The sequence below is a fragment of the Numida meleagris genome, chromosome 21, assembly GCF_002078875.1.
Source record: "Numida meleagris isolate 19003 breed g44 Domestic line chromosome 21, NumMel1.0, whole genome shotgun sequence".
NCBI classification, from domain to species: domain Eukaryota; kingdom Metazoa; phylum Chordata; class Aves; order Galliformes; family Numididae; genus Numida; species Numida meleagris.
In genome coordinates this window covers 1,606,686-1,623,594 of record NC_034429.1, presented here as the reverse complement: position 1 = coordinate 1,623,594, position 16,909 = coordinate 1,606,686, and the positions used below count along the sequence as shown (strand labels likewise).

At 50.9% G+C, this 16,909-nt stretch overlaps 1 long non-coding RNA gene across 1 annotated transcript in view; it reads left to right on the top strand.

Moving 5' to 3' along the window:
- The window catches only part of LOC110387167, a 75,328-nt gene extending 62,377 nt beyond the window's left edge, over positions 1 to 12,951 (top strand). The window contains exons 2-3 of the long non-coding RNA XR_002432414.1: positions 9,233 to 9,341; positions 12,276 to 12,951. This is a non-coding gene — a long non-coding RNA (uncharacterized LOC110387167). The remainder of the gene's footprint in view (positions 1 to 9,232; positions 9,342 to 12,275) is intronic.

Genomic DNA, 16,909 nt, shown 5'->3' with positions numbered 1-16,909 from the left:
GGTGGGAGGGCAGTGGGGCTGGATGGGGACGATGCTGCTCTTCCCATCCCCTCTTTGTGCCTCCAGCAATGCCGTGCAACTGACATCTCCAAAGTTCTTCTGGAGGTGGGGACCAGAAAGCAGTGTCTTCCATCAACAGCACAGCTCCCTGCAAAGAACGGGGAAGGTTTTTGGTGCCTGTCTGCCTTTTAATGCTTCTTACCATCAATTAACATTTCAAAATGAGACGGCATTCTCAGCTGAAAAAGCCGGAGGTCTCAATTTGAAAGCTTCGGAGTTCGACTTTCTGATTATTTCAGCTCTTTTCTTTTGTAAGTGGGGGAGAATTCATTGAAACGGATCCTTTTCAGCGCTGATTCTGCTTCTGATAAAACAGTGTTTTTTAATTAAAGGAAAAATTACCAGCGGTGAGGCTCCATTTGCTCGCAGAGTTAAAGAGGGGCTGTCGCAGCGATGGGGACAATGTGTGTCAAGACAGCCAGCTCTCAACCCACACTCGGTGCTGGGAACTGTGTCCAGATGTAATTAAGATGCGGACTGCCCTAGAAACGCCTTGAACTGCAATAAATAATTCATACAGGCAAAAAACAGAGGAGGTTTGCAAGGCTGCATTGGGGTGTTCCGAAGCAGGGACCATCGGCTGGAAGCCGTCACCATGACAAGAGCAGCTTTAAGGCAAAAAGGAGCTTGCATTTTCCCATATAGCATCCGTACTGTGCCAGGCTTGCTAAAAACCTTGGATCTTTCAAATAGCTCTGATTCAATGAATGAAGGGGAGGGAAGGATGAATCGATGTCAGCAATAAACAGAATTTGTTGCATAAAGCCTGGCTTGAAATCCAAGTCGTGGAGTGGAGCTGAGGCTGCCTTTTAAACTTAATTATGCACATGTTTCTCAGCCAGAGTTTATTGAATCATATGGTATAAACCATAAACAAACACTAAAAACCTGGCTGAGTTGATTGCTGCAAGCAACAAAATGATCTTTAAAGACCAAATATTTATTTCAAAATCCCAGAGGCGGGAGGGAGGCGGTGGGATCCCCGCGCAGGGATCGTCCCCATCACTGCTCTGAGCTGCTGCCTCGTCCTTCATCCCCAGCCCTCAGGGCTTGGGAGCAGGAGTTGGCATCGGGGTGGTGGCATCAGGGTGGTGGCATTGAGGTGGTGGCATTGCAGTGGTGGCATTGGGATGGTGATGATGGGGTAGTGACATCGTGGTGGTGGCATCACAGGATGCTCCCCGCAGCGTGGGGATGCCGCAGCATTCTTCTGCAGCACTGACCCAGCTCTTTTCTCCCCTAATTTTTTTGAGGGGGGGAGGGGGGAAGGGCTTGCAGGCTTCTTGAGGTCCATCACTGCCCTGTGCCATTCACCTGGAGCAGAACGCTGTGATTTGAACCTGCACAAAGCGGGGATGAATCCTCTCTGCCTGTCCCCAGCCCTGCAGGGCTTTACTGGGGGAAAAAGAGCTGAGGGTGGAAATGAGCCCCATGCTGCTTTTGGGGCAGCTCAGGTGGGCGCCGTGGGGGCATCCCCTCTTCTCCCTGTACCCTGTAAACTGCTCCCTCCATCCACCCCCAATGCCTTCACCATGCACCCGTCGGCACGCCGCTTCCCATATCCCAAAGGGGAGGAAATACTTGTTTGCAGTTGGATATTTATTGAAAAAACAGAAGATAAATATCTTTTTTTTTTGGGGGGGGGAAGAACAAACAGAGCAGTGGAGGCCGCCTCCATCCCCTGCCTTATCAGCACGCGAGCTCTCCTTCATCTGCTTTGAAATCTCTGCAATTTACTCTTCCTTCCCTTGCAATGTTTATGGCTTTTATGTTGTTTGAAGGTTATTTATAACAATTATGTAAGGAAGGAAAAGTGCCATAAACTGAGGTAATTTACTGTAAAATATCTGAAACGCTAAAAAAAAATAAAATAATAATAATAATAATCAACCGTCCCGCTTCTGCAGCGTTCTAAGGCGCCCATCACTGCAGCAAAGCCCATGCTCAGGGCAGGCAGTGCTGACCTGCAGCATTTGCATCTGATCACACCTCAGCAATTAAAGTCAATTAAATTCTGCTTGGGAAGAAACAGCACCTGTGGAGGAGGCTGCACCCGTAAGTGGGAGTGATGCTGCAGGATGGGAATGGCAGCAGGGCTGCAGGAATGTGGCCAAGCAGGGAAGGAATTGAGCTTCTCCCTGTCGTCCCTGCAGGGCTGGGAGCCCTTTGTGGTGTTGGCAGCACTTGGAGGGATTGCAGCTCTCTGTGGCAGGCGGCTTATTCAGGTTCGCCTCGGCAAATTTGATTAGGACGGCTTAAAGAGAATCGCCCCTTGATAAGGCGACCAAAAATAATAACAAGAAGGAAAGCTGAATGGGAATAAATGAATTTGTCGGGCTGAACAACGATGGCTCGGTCCTTAGAGCACGCGGCAAAGGGAAGCCAACGAGTGCTGGTGTGGCATTTGTGTTCTCCCTTTGGGCTCTCCATCACTTTGTTGACCCTCTCCCACTCTGTCCTCCCCAGCAAGAGGAAAAAACACATTAAAATGAGCCAAGTGCTTTGAGTAACATGGAGATGCTCATTGCCCTGCTGCAGGACCTGGGCAGGACATCCCCATGTCAAGGCTGATCCCCAACCCCATCCAGGCTGAACTTTGGCATGGGGACATGGGGACATGCCAAGCTCCCTGCAGCTGAGCCTTCCAGCCCCTCTCGAAGGATGAAAACTATTTTCTTCTCTTTCCGTGCGTGCGCTTCTGTTTTCCCTTTGCTTTTCCAGTGACATAATTACCTCGACGGCAGGCATTTAAGCGGCATCATAAACAAGATGGTACATAAATGGAGTGAAAATAGGGAACAATTGACTGTAAATAAATACACAGGTAACAAGAACGATAGCAAAAAAAAAATGGTCTGATTAGACAAAAGCCATCAGACATGAGCTGGGTGACAGCCCGGGCTCAGAGCCATGCAGGCACAGGGCTGCAATGAACCACACTGGGGATCCCAAGGGCGCTGCTGGCTGCGGATATGGGGGGACCTCATTGCACCCCCATTTTCTTGCACTCTGGGGGGGCCCCATGGACAAACACTGCCATGCAGGCAGCCCCCACCGTGCTGCCCTCCTGCTTTGAAGCGGCCTTGAAAGAGAATTTCCAATCAGCCCATTTGTGCTCAGTTTTACTGGGAGGCACTGGGGGCTCCGTTCTCCCTCTTCCAGCCCATGTGGTTTGGAGACAGAAGTCTGTCCAGGGGCTGTGGGTAATTTTCTCATATGAAGACAAAGAAGTTTTGTTGTTTGGTGGTTTGGTGAGTTTTTTTTGTGAAAAAAAAAAATTTAAATGATGTTTGCTAAGTCACCATGGGCTCTTATCAGCCCTTTCCATTTCCTGAGGAGTCCCATTCTCTTTTCTGTCCTCTGTGAGCTCGAGAACCGGATCTGAAGAGCTGTTCATTATCTGCTTCGCCTTCTGATAAGCTCCTGTTTATAAATTCGCCTCCCCTTGTATACATCTCCATTTGTTTCTCCTGATTTATTCGTTTTATCCCAGAGATAAGGCTTTTTCCCCATGGCTGGTGGCTTCCCAGCCGGGTGCAGTGGCGCTGATTCCTCCATGAGCCATTGGGTTTCTCCTCTCTTTTGGGATGCTGGAAGAGCTGATTGGAGTATTCCGTTTTTCTCCTTTTCTTCAGGTCTGCAAATAGCTTTGGAAACTCTCCTTTCTCCCTTCCCTATGACTTCCTATAAAGCAAAGGGCGTGGTGCTGCTCTTAACGAAGCGCTGCTTTATTACATCCTAAAGGATAGGTGATGGTTGTGGTCTCCCCGGTAAATATTTACTGACTGCAAAGTTTTCTCAAGTAATCATGTGGGGGCGAAAAAAAAGAAGGACAATTCATCACGCTGATGTCAGATCATGGCCTCTTTGTTCCTTGCAAAAGCCAGATCCATCATGCTCCTTCAGAGCAAGGGCACGCAGAAGGTCTCTGTCGCTGCCATGAAATATGCCACGCAGCAGAGGCCACCATGACCGCGGCTGGGAGAAGTTTGAGCAGACCCAACTTTTCCTTTCAATTACTCCTGAGATTTTCCCAGAGGTTTGAGGCTGGAGATGAGGAGGCTGAGGCGATGTGAGGGTGCTCCAGGATGGAAATATTCCTGCAAAGGGGGAGACCTGAAGCTGAGAAATGAGCTGGGCCCGAGGGATGCTCGGCTGTGCTGCAGGGAAAACCCAAATCCCTCCCTGGGGTTGCTTATGGATGGAAGGGGCAAACATTTGCTGCTGGGGCTTAAAAATCAGATGGAATGGCATCCATTAGGGATAGGGCAGGAGGCTGCAGCAGGCAGTCCCTCGGCTCCCCCCTGTTTTTGCAGTGGTGCTCCGATGTGTGCATCCAGCTGCTGGGATCGTGTCTGTCCTTGCAACCACAAGGCAGGGTGAGCAAGCAGGCTCTCCTGAGCAGCATGCCAATTGTTTGCCTGTGTGCACAGCTGTTCAAAGACAATAAAAATTACCCTCCTGCCCCGCAGATTTCTCTCTGGCATCCCATTTGGGCTTGATTTGTGGGAGGAGGAGTCCTGTGCTGGCGTTCGGGCGGCAGCGATCAGGATGCAGGGAGCAGAGCATCCTTCCTGCAGGATTAAAGATGCACGAGCAGATAGCGAGTGTAAACGTGACTCTGCTGGGAGCCGGGCTGCTTTGCTGGCTTCACCCTCAGCCCTTTGCACTCCGCTTCCACTGCAGGGATCCTGGAGAGTGGCTGAGAGCAGATGGTGATGCAGAGGACCAACACATCCATCACATTTCATGCACATCCCTATGGCGATGGAGGCGACAAGCCTAGCCAGCAAAGAGCGTATTGCTGTTGTAAAAGGGGGTTCTGTGCAGGGCTGGTTGTGCCCGTATCCTGTATCAAAAGCACAGTGCATCCTGCAGGAGGAGATCAGCCTGCTTATCTGGATGCCTTGGCCATGGCTTGCACCCCAAAATGAGGTGTCCACTGCCAATGCTGCCCTCTGCATCCCCAAATTCCCTCTGTCATCATACGTCTGCCCTGCCCGCCATCCCTCCCAGAGCCCTGACGTGCTGCTGAGCCTCTGACGCTATCTCAGATCTATTTCAAGGCTGTTATCGCCCTCCTCTCTGGACACCAAGATGTTTTCATCTTCAGCTCCCCAGCACCCAGAGCTCTGCTCACACCCCCGCTGCTGCTGTTATTGAGCAGCTCTGGGCCAATCTCCCTGTGCTGGGGCCACTGCAGGGGATCATGAGCGAGTGAAAACCCTGCAGAGAGCAGGATGGGGACAGCGAGGGATGGGGACGATGTGGCGTTGGCATGGCGAGGAGCTGGTTCCATGCAGGGAGCTACTGGAGCCGTCCTCCTCTCTCTTCTGGTGCGATTTCTGCTTTCTGGGAGTTGCGTTCCTTCTTCTACAGATTTGAGGTGTTAAAAAAAAAAAAAAAACATCCATAAAAGGGAATAGGGGAGGGGTAGGGGGGCTCGGCGCACCAGAGAGGCATTATTTGCATTCCGGTTCGGCTTCTGGATGTCAACTTGTGTTACGCTGAATCTCTCTAAATACTGACACAGTGCGTGGGCCTTGGGGTAGATCTGCGCGGCGAGAACTGCAGGGTGAAATTCAAATTGGCAATGGGCGTTCGCCAGGAAGCCATCCCAAATCCAAACGGCGAGGGCTGAGCAGCGCACCGAAATCTCAATTAGCGTCACCGTGGCTCTGAATTAAGGCTGGTGGGAGGAGGAAGAGACGGGCGTTCGATTCGTGTTGCGATTGCAGATGTGCCCCTGGTTCCCATGGGAGAGAAGAGGGTGGCCAACCCTTGTCCTCGGGGAGCCATGGGGAGATGGAGCAGCTGGAGCAGCTCACAGCTGGAGGTGCTGTTGCGTTGCTTTTTCTCGATGGGGCACTGCCCTCTGCACAGCCATGGCACAGGGGTGTCTCTACCCTGCTCTTGTGGCAGCGGAGAGGTGCAGGTGCCTGCATCCCTCCTATGGGAAGGGGGTTGCCATGGAAACCCATCCCTTTTCCTTGTTGACCACGTTCGGCACCGCCAGTCTGAGGGGGACCTGTAGTGGTTGGGAGGGGGGGAGAGTGGATAGTAAGTTTGGAAATAAGAAAAGGCAGAAGGAAAACGTTTGGGCAAAACGAGGTGCTGGCAGCCCCCAGTGCCAGCCCCACTGCCCGTTGTCACCATGCTGGTGCTATTTGGCTTCCAGGCACTGTCTCCGTGCTGAGCCACCTCTGGCAGCCACCTGAACTTTAATTCCGACGGGAACCAGCACGAGCTCTAACATTTTCTTGGAGGAAAAGGTTGTTACCGAGATTATTGACCTGGAGGGCAGAGTTAAAACAGGCTGGAAATCGTAAAAAAAAAAAAAAAAAAAAGATTCCATTTTCCACCTGGACTATCAAGGCTCCCAGCAAAGTCTTCTCATCTCTTTTCTTCTCTCTTTTTCTTTTCCTGCTAACAGGCATTTTTTAAGGTCATGGTGCCTGCTTGCTGTGCATTATCAAGTAATTTGCACAATATATTTCTTCCCTCTGTGTATCTTTACTGATAATGTATCAAATGCCAGAGCGCTAACAGGAGGTTTCGGTGCAGGTGTTTGCTGTGTAGGCAGCAAGAGCTGAACTGTGCCTCGAAAGGGTGGAGGTGAGAGCTGAGAGACGTGAGGAAGAAGGGCAGGAAGGTGAGGAAAGGTGGCAGCCATGAGTCACACTAGCAGGAAAACCACTGAATGAACCATCAATATTACTGTGCTGGATGAAGATGCGGTGGGGCTTCACTCAACGGGGACTGTCTCCTCAGGGGTGGGGGAGAGGCTTCTCTGTCCTGATGCCATGAGCAAAGGAAGGGCAAAAGAGATGCCCTGAGCACATAAAGTGCTTTTTTGGGGACTGGAGCTACGCACGTGGTTGGCATTAGCCATAGAGGGATGGAGGCAGCTAGCAGCCACGTGGTGCCCGTGCATGTTGCTGGCCCCCAAAATAGTCTTGGGATGGAAGGTTTCCGAGGGAAGGTATCGATCTGGGCTTGCCCTGGATTCAGGCCACTTCGCTTCAGCCATAGGCAAAAAGTCTCTTTAGTCATCTACTTCCCTCTACAGTCGCTGGGAAGAAACAGCATCTCCAGCTGCAGCACAGAGCTGCTCCCCTCGGAGCCTTCTGCTTTGTCCGTGCGCGGTCCCTGTGTCACCACTGGGCTCTGGGCTGATGGGATGATCCCATACTGAGCTGTGTGATGGAGCAAAGCAAAAATACCCCCAACTCTGGCTGGTGGCCGCCCTCCCTTGGCGCTGGCTGGAGGAGCAAAGCAGCTCTGGGCTGCCCTCTCTTTGAGCAGAGCTTCAGACCGTTCTTAGAAACAGCTCAAAAAGAAGAAGAAAGCACCCAGAGCCCCGCAGAGCCCGGAGCATCTTTTCCCTGTTCCCTTTTCTGCTTGGGTTGCTGCTGTGCCAGGTGGAAGGCGTTGCCTCCCTGCTGTGCTGCCGACAGATGCGCGCTGCCCCGCTCCTCCTGCAGCTGGCTCCCTGCCTTCCTCTTGCAGGAACACGAGGAGCTTTTTGCTCTTTAAAAGTTTGTGCTGTGGCTGCCAGCGCTGCACAACCCTGCCCACGTCCGCTCTGCTCTCTGGAAGCTGTTCCCGTTGGAATAAGTGGGCAAACTTATCTCGGGGACAGCTACAATCAACGGAGAAAACAGGCAGCTTGGCGTTGGCCATTGATGCTAAAGCAACATCCCGTCCCCACGCACGTGCTTTGGTCTCCAGGCTTTGCTCAGGCTCCCAAAGGAGGAATGAGGGCTGGAAATGACGAGTCGCTGTTTGATGTGTGCAGAAAGCAAAGGGAAAGGGTGAGCTCCAAGAGAGAGCTTCAAGGTGCATGGGAACAGCTGCAGCTCCGCCGGAGCCCCCAGAGGATTGCTTGTTTGGTTGGGCAGCAATAATTACAGATTCTGATGTGGTCAGGTATATTAATGGCCCTCTGAAAGCTTCAGATCAATGATGGAAGGGAGAAAAATAGAATACATGCATAATTTAAAAAAAAAAAAAAGGAGCAGAAACTTTGCTTGACATGATGACATTACTGATTTTTTTATGATCTTCTCAAATACACTCCATAACAGTTGTTAATTTAGCGACGTTAATAGCTCATCCTTCAAATGTCAGGCAGAAAGCGAGGCTGCAAAATGGGATTACAATGGGCAGAGGGAGGGAGGAAGAATAACAGAAATCTGAAGGTGATGGCACCGCGCCGGCTCATTCCGAGCACCCACACAGCTGCAGCGTGTCCGTCCCAGCTCCATCCCCATTGGAGGCAAACTCGTGGTCGTTGCAATCTGTAGTGTTCGTCTATTACTTTTGTGGTCAGGCAGCAAAGAGAGTAAATTTTTGCAGTGGGGGAGAAAAAATGAGACCTCCTTCTTAATGGAGCTCTGTCCAACCTACACCAAACAGGGAACTGTGCTCAAGGAAATTAAACCACGAAGCTTGTGCTAAATACAGATGCCAGCACCACGACGCTGGGAGATGCTTTGGTCCCCATGGCTTGGGAAGCTGCTGTGGTTCATGAGATGCACAGAATGAGCTCCTGTCTTCCCCCTTCACTTTGGCTCCTTGAGCAGAACTGTTAGCAGCAGAGCTGAGCAAATCGTAGTGGTTTTTTTTTTTTTTTTTTTTCCAATTCAGTGATAGTAATTTATTCTTATTTTGGGAAAAGGATTAAAAAAAGGAAATCATTGGGGATCGACTCAGTCTTTCATTTGACCCAAGGTTAAATGTTTGTTTCGTTTTGGAATTAATTATCTCCTGCTCAGAAAAACTTTCTCTGCTCATCGTGGCAGTGGAGAGATGGGGGGGGTGAGGAAAAGCCACAGAGGAACCAAAGGGCTGAAGGTTGTCCAGACAGTGAACACTGATAGGGCTCTGTGGTCTTTTGGGGTGTTCTGGGGAGGGGGATGGGGATGCTGCTGGGGTCTTGCTTTGCAAACCTTCCTCTTGCCATTGCCATTATCTGCAAATGCCTAACATACAGGTGGTGGGATGCAAGGGGGTGCACCAAGGAGGAACAGCAGCAGAGGGGTCCCAGCAAAAGCAAAGGGGGAATCCCCCCCCTGCTCCCCCCCATGGGCAGGTTTCAGTGGCAGCATTCTTGGGCACAGGCTTGGACGTGTGCCTGCCCCTCATTCAGATGCAATGTACTGATTTACAGGAGGAGGACAGGGGGGAAAAAAAAATGGAAACGGAGAAAGCGAACCCTCAGAAATTCAATTAAAGCTGCTGCCGCCTTTAGAAAGCGAGCGATACTCACTTTGAATGTGGTAAGTGGTCCTTTCTTCTGTAAATCAATTTAGTTTATAAAATGCAAAAGGGGAGGAACAATAAAGAGAAAGGCCTGGCTGCGCGTTGGCAGCCCGCGGTCCTCACCTCCCTGCTGCCTCCAGCTCACTTCCATTCCCTCTCCTTGGGCCTCCCCCTCCTTTCCTTCTTATTTCTCTTCTTTTCAGGCTCAATGGGCAGGATCCCAGGTGTTGGCGTTGCCAATTCTCTTGTTCCTGTTAACAGCTTTCTGGCCATCGATATTTCATTCTCAGAGATGTTAATGGCTTTGAGCACCTTTCTTGGGCGCAGTCCAAGGCGAACCCTCTGCCCTTAGCTCAGCGGCACCGTGTCCGTGTGTCTGTCCCCAAACTGGGACAGCTCTCATTGCATCCATCCTCTGTATGGGGGCATGAAAAGAGACACCTGGGTAGCAGGAGGGCAGAAAACTCAGCGCTGTGTTTTCTGCCCCTGTGCTGCTCAAAGCACACAGCTCGCAGCTCCAACCCCATCCCCCAAGGTTTGGCCAAGCCACCCCATGGCTCATGTGCCATCCGTCAGTCCCTGGCAGAGGCAATGGCACCAGGATCTGAACTTTCCCTAAAGCCCAATGAAGCCAATAGGTGTGTGCTGATGGACCTGGGATGCTTCTGCCCATTCAGTGCCCACTGAGGATCTCAAAGCCATCCAGAGAAGGTGCCCATGGCCATCAGTTCTTCAGCCTCTCTTTATTCCTTGGAAGTCACCAAAGAGATTTTTCTGTTTGAACCATGGTGGTACCCATCCCAAGTGACCCCAGTACGCAGCTCCATCCTGCCCTGATAACCGAGAGCATCCCACATCCTCTTGGGCTGTACCAGGATGGCAGATGCCCAAAGAATGCACAATGCAGCCTGGGGACTGCTGCCACCTGTGCTGCCCATCCTCAGGATGCATGCTGCACATGCCGCCCTAGACACAATTAGAACAAATTAGCTCCCATTGCAAATAAACAATTGGAGAGCGGCAGCTCCTGGGCTGTGTTTGTCCAGCTTTCAAGATGCCACCTTCCTCTGTGTGTTCAAACAGAGCTTGGCAGATGCCTGAGAGCATCCTGCTTGCCAATGCAGCTTGAACGAAGGTCGGAGCAGAGGGGACAGCCTGGGGACACAGAGCAGTGCTGGGGCCAGGAGGCAGTCATGACCCCAATTTGCCTGGCAGAGAGGAGCAATGACACAGCCAAAATCAGGCAGCAAGGCAAAGCAATGTGAGCGGGACCTAAATACTCCCGAGCAGAGCAGCGCGGTGCCACGCGCATCTGTGGCACCCAATAAAGCAGGCCCTGACCTCAATTGAAGCCTCTCAAAGCCACTGCGATATAAAAATTAATGAACTGGCCCGAGGAGAAGACGCTGTCGTTTCAGGCAGGGATGAGTTCCCTGTGTCACCACCGCTGTCTCCTGGATTTTGCTTTGCAGGGATGAAGGTTGGAACCCGCGACGGGGGCTGGACCCCAATGGCTTTGGCAGGGGATTATGGCAGGGATGGGTGGCTGTAAGGGGATGGAGGAGGAGGAGGAAGAAAATGCAGAAACTGCTCGAGCTTAACTGAGCCTCCGTGCTGGAATCCTTACTCCAAATCTTCTAATTAATAGTCAGGATTAGCAGCTGCTGAGGTTGGGTCTTAGCCATCTAATCATAGCAGCGCAGACCGGCTGTGCTCAGCATCCCGAGCACAAGGCAGCCTTTCTAGACTAGCAGATAAATAAGTTCGCAAATTAAACAACAACAAAAAAACATTAACATTTGGATGGAAGCGTTGTGCTGTTCGGAGAGGGAGGATTTGCTGTTGCAGCGCAGTTCCTGCTAATAAACCCCTGCTTTGTGCTTGGGATCTGGCTCCGATTGCCACAGCCTCCTTCCAAAGCACATCAATCTTCCCCTGTCGATGGGTCTTGCACCCAGAGCCTGTTCCCAGTGCAGCTGCATATCCCTGGAGTGGATGTAACCCAACCCAAAGGCAGCAAGGACAGTCCCTCTCATTGCTTTCCATCCCCCCCAGATTGCTCATGGCAACGTCGCTAAAAATGGTGCAAGGGGTGCACAGAGGTGCCCCAGACCAGGGAAGGGATCAGCTCATGGGGTTTGCACAGTGTGACCAGCTGAGCTCTGCTGGGACCTTGGTGAGGACCATGTCCCTTTGGGGGAGATGCCTGGTGGGCACCGTGGTGATGGAGTGATGGTTGGACTTGATGGTTGGCCTTGATGACCTCAGTGGTCTTTTCCAACCTTAATAGTTCTGTCATTCTGTGATAGCTGCACCTCAATCTTTGCACCCTGGTTCTCACTGCGAAGCAGGAGGTGCTGAGCCCACCTGAGGGTGTCACACACCAAGCGCTGGGAGATCTGCGACTTCGCTCTTGGGATGCACAACGCCTCTGTTCCTGCAGCAGTGCCGCCCTCTGAGCGCTGTGTGCCATCTCTTTGTGCTGTTGGATTCCTTTTTTTTTTTTCCCTTAGCATCACTGCCTGCTCTTTTTGTGAATGTACAGTAGGAACAAAGGAGCTCAAGCTGTTTGTCTTCATTTCTCCTGCTGCCTTTTTTCCCATTCAGCACTCCTGCCTTGCAAACTGTTTCTCCTGGCTCTGTGTGTACACCGGAGGTGGGACAGGGTTCCTGAGCTGCACACCCCAATGGTGAGGGGTGCAAGGGATACGGCAGCGCGCTGGGGTACATTTTGCTGCCTGCGGCACTCACAACACTTTGCTTTCTCTTGCATTTTTGAGTGCCGCCTCCCACCAGCTGCCTGCGCCGGCTCTGCTGGGTATCTGCGACTTTTCTGCCTGCATGGGGTATTTTGAAAATACCAGCTGTATCCAAAAGCACACGGCTCCGAATGGGGTGCTTCAGAGCAAAACACAGCTGAAATCATCAAACGCCGCATTGTTCCTTTGCAGGATGGAAATCAGCCATGGCCTCACCCGAAATGTGAAGGATTCGTGGGCTTTGCTGCGAGCCCCTCGCCCAGGGGAGCTGAGAAGAGCCCACCGCTCCCCATCACTCTCACATAATGAGGATTCCATTTTTAAAAATTAATGACTTTGTGGCCGCAGAGGTCCACGCGGGGCGGAAGGGCTGATGCTGTTGGGACCACGTTTTTGCCCACAGTCCCCCCGGTGCTTCGGCACAGATGAGCCGGAGACACTTCACCACTTCCAATCCTCTTTTATGGAGCGCGGTACTTGTTGCCATCTGCTCCCAAATGCTCAGCGCGAATCGGCATTCACTTTTACGGTTTTAATTAACCTAATAACAAGCGGTGCGTGCTGGGCTGGGGACAGGCAGGCAGCAGCGCTGCGCTTCTTCCCTTCCAGTTGAAGCCTTTGATTTTGGGTCAGAACCCAACTCTGAGCGCTGGGTGGAGCTTCATTCACCCTTCATTCAGTGCCGAATGGCCACGGCTAATTCAGTTAGCCTTGAATTAATGAGCTAAACACGATGTACCACAAAGATTATTTTCCTGCTCCCCCTAGAAGCACGCATGGGCCCCTACACCCCACAGCTATCCCATATCCCACCCTGGGGCTCCAATCACATCTTTATTCCCTCCATGTCCAATGGAGCACGGCAGCTGGGCTCACCCTGCTGCCTCCAACCCGCAGCATCTCGGTCCCCTTCGCTTCGGCTCCAAGGAGACTTTAATTTCATGTGGTTTTCATTTCCTCACGGGGCTGTAAAGATGTTTTATCTCAGAAAGACCGCTTTCTTTTTTTTTTTTTTTTCTCTCTTTCTTTTTTTCTTTAAGCATAGGGGAAAAACAAAGCAAATGGAAACATGCCCTTTGGGTAGATAAACATACTTTTCCCTCTTGTTTTCTATGATGAATGTGTCAGAGAATGGGAAGAAAGAGAAGCAGAGGAGAAGATGGTAGTTATAAAAGTGTGTGTGGATGCATGGGTAGATAAACAGACATTTTGTTTCCGAAGCTGACTGGGTCACTAAGTGGATAAATAGATAAATCTCTGCTTCGTGGTTCCTATGGTGGCTGAGTCACACCGGGGTGAGATGGGAGATACTCCACAGCCAACGCTCCCCACTTCCCAAAGCAGCCCCTGTTCTCAGCCACCATAAAGCGCCATCGTCCCGGCATCGCAGGACCTGGGCCATTATCTCTCCGTTAATTACGTCAAGCTATCTTTCGCTGACTTTCCCCTCCTTTATTTTCTGCTCTTTATCCTGCCTTGTATCATCCATAACAACGCCTCGGATGCGCTCCCTCCTCTCTCGTTCGGTCCCGGTGGGACGGCGGTGGGTTTGTGGATGTGTGCGAGGGAATGAGCGAGCAAGTTGTTTTCTTTTATCTCCTTCCCGTTCCATATTATCGCTCCCCATGCCGCCTCCTGAAGTGTGATATAATTGCCTCTGAAAGCACTGCCTGCCTGTCATCTCTTATTGCTCGGGTAGGGTATCAACAAAATGCAAAACTGCCACAATTTAAAAGCATTCAGTGTCTTTTATACGTTTCCACCCTGTTAGAAACATATTTAATAAAGTTTTGACATGTAGAAAGAGGCCCAGTAAGTGGTGATAAAATTCTGAATGGTAGCGGAGCACCAAAGGAGACGTATTAGAGTTAATGAATAAATGGGCTGATTTCCACCGAAAATACGGTTGTAAATAAGCATCAACACAAAAATGGAGGGCAGGGCCGCGTGTTCTCATCTGGAGGATGCAGCAGAGATAAATGGGACATGAAGAAAAACCTAATGAAGGCAGATGAAAACGGATCGAAATCGCTGGGATTAGGGGGATTTCTGGTAACTTACGCCAAAGTCACCAAAACTGGAAAGTGGGCACTGACCCTTTGTGGGAAATTCTCGAGTCAAAGCCAAAGGACATGGAGAAATGCAGGTGGCAAAGGATCCCCAGGCACAGAGCCGTGCTGCTGACCCAGTCTATAGCTTCCATGGGAGATGCTGCGGCCGTGGGGCTGTGCCCACGTGGCACCCACCCCTGGAGGTAGCGATGCTGCCCATCCGAGCAGCCTACAGCAGCTGTGCAACCCTGAATGTACATGAGAAATCCAGAGATATGCGGGAAAACACCGCGCCTCCTCTCTGATCATTCGCACAGCAAATAAGCTAAATTCATGAATAAATTGTTTGCTACAAATAGATCAAAACACTTGGGGCTTCAGCCATGTGCTGGCTCCTCACCAGGGAGAAATGTGTGCACTCGGCTGCTAATTCCAGACCGTTGCTTAGTCCAACCCATCCCATTAATTAGCAGCATCCCCGTGCCCTTGCTCTTGCTGGGAGGAAGGGCTTCCCATTCATTCCCAGCCATCCCCTCTTCCCCCATCCAAGCCTTTGGGATACGGATGCTCTTTCTTAAATTCCCCTTTCCGCTCTCTTTCATATTCAGAGATGCTGCTGCACTATCTCGGCAATGGCAAATATATTTAAAGATCACAGCAGAAGCATTCAAGCCCAATTAGCCCACCCAGCCTAACCTCCCGCGGGTTCAGCTGGGATCCTCCCATTGACGGTGGAGCTCACATTAAGCGGATGCTATATTTAATCTGACAACAAATCATCAGGCCCAACGAGGGAAGAAGAAAAACCATTCCTACAGCGATTTCTTTTGCCTGGGGCACTCGGTGTAGGGCGAATACTGGGGCAAACAGCAGAGAAAAACAAACACTTATTTCCAAATATCCTTAAGAGCTCTATTTGGTGGTTAGTTATTTAGCGGAGCCTTAACGCTCGAGCACACTCTGTAATATTCCACGGGTTGGTGTGCTTGCCTGCTGCAATTACGTGTTTAGCCCTTAAGTAAGAGGTCAGCAGGACTGTCTTATAGTCAATTAGTCAGGGAAACCAAAATGAGCAAACCAGCACTCTCCTTTTCCAGGCAGGCTGGAAACGCTATTGTTATTTTTTCTCTTGCAGTCACCCGGTGCAGTTTTCCATTTGCAGATCACTAGATAATATAGGGAACAAAAGCACAAAAGGGCAAAGATGCGCACGTGCCACATGTCCTTCTATCATCCTCTCGTAAGGAGGTGATGCTCAGAGGTTAATTGTGAGTTTTGTGTTGGATTTGCATGGGGGGGACTTGACTGGGAGAGCCAAGATGTGCTGGAAATAAGGTTTGTGTTGGTTTAACGAGCAGCTAAATCAAGCCATGGCGTTTTTGTTCCATGGCTCCCTGTTATGTACTTTAGCATAATGAAGTCTCCCAACTCAAATCAACGTTAGCTCTTGGTTCACACAACCCAGTGACAGCGGGCACGGTGGTGTTGGGTTGGCGGTTGGACTCGATGATCCTAGTGGCCTTTTCCAACCTCAATGACTCCATGATTCTGGGTTGTTGCAAGTCAATTCAGATAAGCACACAAGATGACGTGGTGCACCAGGTGAGCTTTGCTTTAATTTCTGTTCCGATCAGCTCCGGCACGTCGCCCTGATGCTTGCAAACAGCGCAACCCAACTCCAACCCAAGCAAACACCATCCTCCATTCCGAGCGAGTGCGGAGCTGCAGTGAGGCCGCTGCTGCACTTAATGCGACATGACATTTAATTAACTTCCCAACAACTGTGTCGTGCTGCGCTCCGGGAAGCGGCTGTGCAAGAACCAGGCACGGCTCGTCACCGGATGCGGCGCACGGTGCAAGGGCTGCTTGGAGGAAAGCAGTCGTGCCAATGGCTCATTCTGCAGGGAAATGTTCTTCTGAGGCTGGAGTGGGGACTCCAGCCCCTCCCCAGCCGCCAATACGGTGCTGCATCACTGAGCTATATAATTGCATATTTGTTCCTGTTGGGTTTTGAAATATTAGCACCCGGCGCATCATTCCGGGGAGCCTGTGCGGCAGCTTCTGCTGCGTGACTGCAGGGGGGAACGCTGCGCAATAGGAAATGCGTCGGGTAATTAAAGCAATGGCTGAGCAGAAGCAGGAAGGAGGAATGAGTGCAGATGTTCTCAGCTCTCCTCCCCGCTTGGTCAGGGGCAGAGTGGGGAGGCTGAGTGCTGTGGGCAGAGCTGGGTGTGCAGGATGAGCCCTGCCCTCATCGCGGCTGCTTTGCCTCTGCATCCTCCTCCATCCAGGAGATGCAAAACCATGCAAAAATTTGGGCTTTTTCCCCCCTCCCTTTATTCCTAGAAGGCAGACACGCATCCCCAGGTGAGAGGGCTTAAGTGACAGCACTTCCACAGCAGGAAAGAGGAAGGGAGAAGAGGGGAATGGATGTCATATTGGCAGAATTGTTTCTAACTAGAAGGTTTTTCAAAGTTGTCTAAGTGTCAGCAGCTCTTCTTATAGCCTGAATTTATTTGGCATGGTGTCACAGTTATCTCTGTTAAACAAGTCCTCATATGCACCTTTCAGAGCTTAAGAACACCTGAGGGAAAACGTATTAGGATCTCAGCTTTCAATCTTGCTGTAATTTCTGTCTTACCAAGGGAGGGAAAAAAATAAAATAAAATAAGAGGAAGCGTAATGCTGCTGCCGGGGATTTTAAGGGCTCTTTTTAATCCGAAGTGACTTTTGTGTGTCAGGGAGAGGTGATCCCTTGGAGGTGGGGCCATGGTT